Genomic DNA, 4762 nt, shown 5'->3' on the forward strand with positions numbered 1-4762 from the left:
GTTGGAAGCACGCCTTCCCCGAAATGCTGCTAACTCGAAAGCAGGAAGCTAGGATAACGTGTGAATATTCCAAAGAGCCAGGCTACCTTATCGAGAGAATTGAGGGAGGTTGTTCGTATAGCACGCTCCTTAATTAGGCAACCTCAATTTTTTCAAGTTTCCTAGGCACCGGAATAAATAGGATGATGATTTATGATGGTGTATTATGCGGGGTGTTATTAAGATGATTTAGATGAAATTTTTAATTACTATGATTTTTTTTATTTATTTTTTATTTTTTATTTTTATTTTTTTATTTTTTTATTTAAATTTACGTAATTAGTGTATTATGGAGACGTGATTACGAAATATACAATCAAAAACGATAGATGCCAAAATAGAACTAACTAATCATATACTAATTTACGCAGAAATTCTACCCATGCAAATCTATATTACCTATACGTGCAACTATATGTGAGCTAGGAGGATGTCAAGAACGAACTCATGCAATTGGATACCGCGTACGTGAATTGATGTAACATACACATACAAAAATATTCTAAGCAGGTGGTTTGGCGCTACGCATATATCAAAATATATTCGAATCATATTAATTGTGTTACGTAAATATGTGATAACGAACCACCTTTACATGCACAGAGTTCTCATGCCAACATACAAATATACGAGGTAAAACAGGTTATAGCAAATAATATCCTCGACAAAGTTTGAGGAGTTTAAGAGTTTGAAACCTGGCGTCCCGCGATTCCTCGTATAGCGATAGACTACTCCCGAGCTTATGCTTACTAGCAAAACAGGACCAAAGAGCCCAAAAGAGTACTGAAAAGGAAAGTGGCTCAGTACTAAAACCGGAGTGTTGATACTCGTGTTAGTCTTGCGTGCTACTAATTCAGTCTCGTCCGAGACTCTTTTGTCTGTTCAGTACTTCAAATTCCTATGGAGTACTTACACTGTGCTAATGAAAATAAACAACTTGGTTTACAGATATTTGTTAGTAAAGAGTTACAGTAAAGAGTTAGTATTGTAATAGAAATGAAAATTAAAAGATGAGGAGGTAGGGGAGGGGGGTTTTTATGGATGTATTCAAGTTATTACGTTAAGTCCAGAGTCCTTCGGCGTGCAGCGGCGCCATTTGATAAAACGCTCTTTACACACGTTTGTTTATTGGTTCTCAATTACTTATTTTCTTAAGTCCGAGGTTCACAGTCCAAAGTCCGAAGTCCACAGTCCAAGTCCAACGTCCGTATAGTCGTACGTTTTAGTCAAGTTACCTTACTCACGTGGGTTTGGTAGGATAGGTCGAGTAAGGGATCGTCCAAACCTTAGGGCTCGGATAGGTTTACAACTGGAATTACAAATTTTGGTGAGTAGGATTTTTAGGTTTCTTTTTAGTTGGTTTTTAATTTAAAATAACGGTAATGCAAATAATATAAATTACTACGGCGATTATTTGTAGGTAAACAAAAGTAGAGAAACAGGGAGAGAGTTAATCATGCTCATGCAAGAATCATTTTTCAACAGTTTTTATTACTAAATCACTACATCTCTAATTCGTCTCGTTTCGGAGACGACGTCGAGTATTGATCCCTAGTGCATGCCCACATCTCTAGGTCGCATTTCACTAGCATAAGGAGTTTCGATAATACCTCATCTCTGGTATATTATTTCCGCTCCTGGCTCGACTTCACTAACAGAGTCGCTACGAGACCTGTTTCGAGCATCGACACTCAACTTTGTACGCCTCGATCATTTTGGGGACCGGATGTTAATTCTATACCTAATTCCTAAGTAGTGATTCTAGAATATTAACGAGTCAATCCGGATTTTCACACGAAAGATAACCCTCCCCAGGAGGGGGATTAGCTCATCATCATAGAAGGAATAATAAAACTTTGTCAGATACATTAAGTAAATAAATGCGTGACAGAAAATTAAACAAGAAAAGAAATGATCGCTATTAAGGGTAAAATAACTTACTTGTATTAAGGCACAAATAAAAATGGCGGAATGTAAGTACCGGGCGGAAGAAAAACTAAGTGTAGCTAAAAGCATTAATATGTTTGAAGACCTTATAATGAAGGCTGACCCCCATATATATATAATTTTGGAGACCGGAGGATGATTTAATTCGGTTTTGGCTGTTTCTCCATTTGAGACATTCAAAACTTTGAATGTCGAGGTTTTGTTTTCACGTGACTTCTTTTAAACCAAGTTTTGTTTACGAAACAAAACTCAATTAATGTTTCATCCGCCATACTTTATATTTGTCCCTTTGCTCAATTTCATTTCCATCTTGAATGTGCGTGTCTTCTCTCATTGCAAGGTGGCATCAATTTGAAACCATTCTCTGCCACCTGCCTATGCTGACTCATCATGCCTTCTGGGCCAGCAGAGTGTGTCCACTTAGTGTGTCCAAAGTGCGGCTACGATTTTGGCGCTTTTACGACTTTTTGTCCTTTTACTTGAGTTCGTCGCCCGGGTCGCTATGGCAGCTTCACTAGCCAACGTCGGCACCTAGATTTATCCGATTTGAGCTTCGGAAGTTTCCCTCGCCTCTTTATATGTGGGCCCGCCCCTGCGACCGGTTCGTTTCTTTTGGAAACTTCGCTCTAGTCGCTTTGTTGGGCTTCACGGAATTGAGTGGGAATTCCAAATATTCCCAGTATTCTTGTAATTTGGCGAAACTTCACTAGCCAACGCCGGCACCTAGATTTATCCGATTTGAGCTTCGAAAGTTTCCTGTTTCTTTATATGTGGGCCCGTTCCGCACTGGTTCTGTTCTTTTGGAAACTTCGACTTCACGGGGTCGAGTGGGAAACTCCAAGTATTCCCGTATTCCTGTACTTTGATGCATGTTTTATCACTATATTCATTTTAATTGCGGAAACCTGCAAAAGTACGAAAATATAATTATTACATGATTATTAAACACATAATTGACCAAAATGCTATGTCTCTCGGGGTTTAATATTACAGTTTTGGGTGCTTATCATTAGGCCCAAAGAAAACCAACTAAGGCCCAAGCCCCAAGCCCAATAAAAAGAAATGAACAGGACGTTCTCCTTCTTCTTCTTCCTCATAGCTCGTCACCTCCACCCATTTGGCCATCACAAACCACCAACCTAACTCCAATATAAAACCCACAATTTCACTCCTTAGAAAAAACCCAAACTGCCGATACCCTCAATTCTCAATTTCGTTATATTGTAAAAATCTCGATCGCGCCATTAATGCTCTGCAAAAGCTTTCTTCCAAGCTTCAACAGCCCCCATTCGATAGCCCTCACACCCACTACACTACCCCACTACAACCAATCATCAATCAACCGACCCAATCAACAGAATAACAGTTCAAAACTATTTTACAGATGATGTTTGGGCGAGCCATATCATTGATTTACCCCCTCCCAAGCTTCACCACCCCACTCCATCACCCCACCACGACCACCAAACAGAAATCAACCAACAACCAACACATAATACAAAAATAACAGTTCAAAAGAAACAAAATCTACACCATGGCCACCACAATATCACAGTTCAAAAGTATAAAGGAGGTTATGGTGTTTGGGATCGCGCCTCCATGAACAACCACTAAAGAGTTTTGACAAAAATGTAAAATTACGCACAAAAAATAGAATGAACAGGAAAAATAAACATAAAACTTATATATTTTGATAATAAATTCGTAGATTTTAAATAGACGAAAATCATATTTTTAGTAGTCAGTGAGAGATAAAATCTACTCACTCGTGATATGCTCCTGTTGCCAGCAAAATCTCCAACAAGAAACTTATCTTCTCCCTTTCCTATCTGTGAAACTCTCTTTTCTGTAAAACTCCCTGTTTTTTACCAACCCTATTTCTTTCTTTTCTGTTTTTAAAAACCCCCCGAAATAGGGAAGAGGGTTTATCCCATAAACCCACGTCTCCTATTTCCACTAACACTTATCCTATTTTATTTTATCTATTATCTATTATTTTTATTTTTATTTATTGTACTAGGAAAAATAAGAGATAAAACACGGGGTGCTATAGATATATTTGCATGGGTAATTGAGGATATCACGGTTTTAGACCCAGAGTATGCTTGTCATCATTTGCATATGAATGAAGATGCTAAGCCAATGCGACAAAAATGAGAAGCATAAGTCCCAAGTACGCTAAAGGGATTCGCGAAGAGGTTATATGGCTGAAAGGGGCGGGGATAATAAGGGAAGTGGAGTTTACAGAGTGGTTGTCTAATGTGGTCGCGATACCGAAAAAGAACGGCAAGGTTAGAATGTGTGTCGACTTCACAGACGTAAACAAGGAATGCCCGAAAGATTGTTACCCTATGCCCCGGGTGGATGAGTTAGTTGATAGAACGGCAGGATACAAGGTGTTCTCCTTCATGGTTGCATCGATGGGATACAATCAGGTCGCGATGTTCGGGCCAGATCAGGAGAAAACCACCTTTGTGGTGGAGGGTGGTACCTATTGTTACACCAGGATGCCTTTTGGCTTAAAGAATGTGGGTGCTATCTTTCAGCGGTTGGGAGAAAAGATGTTCGAAGGCAAGATCCGAAAGGGGATAGAGATATACATTGACGACACGGTAGAAAAAAGCATGTCGGAAAAGGAACACTTAGAAGGCCTCCATGAGACTTTTGGCATACTGCGCAAGCATAAGCTGAAACTCAATCCTGAGAAATGCACATTTGGGATAACTTCAGAAAATTTTCTAGGCTACATAGTCACCCACAGCGGAATAGAGGCAAA

This window comes from Coptis chinensis, chromosome 8, assembly GCF_015680905.1.
Source record: "Coptis chinensis isolate HL-2020 chromosome 8, ASM1568090v1, whole genome shotgun sequence".
Taxonomy (NCBI): domain Eukaryota; kingdom Viridiplantae; phylum Streptophyta; class Magnoliopsida; order Ranunculales; family Ranunculaceae; genus Coptis; species Coptis chinensis.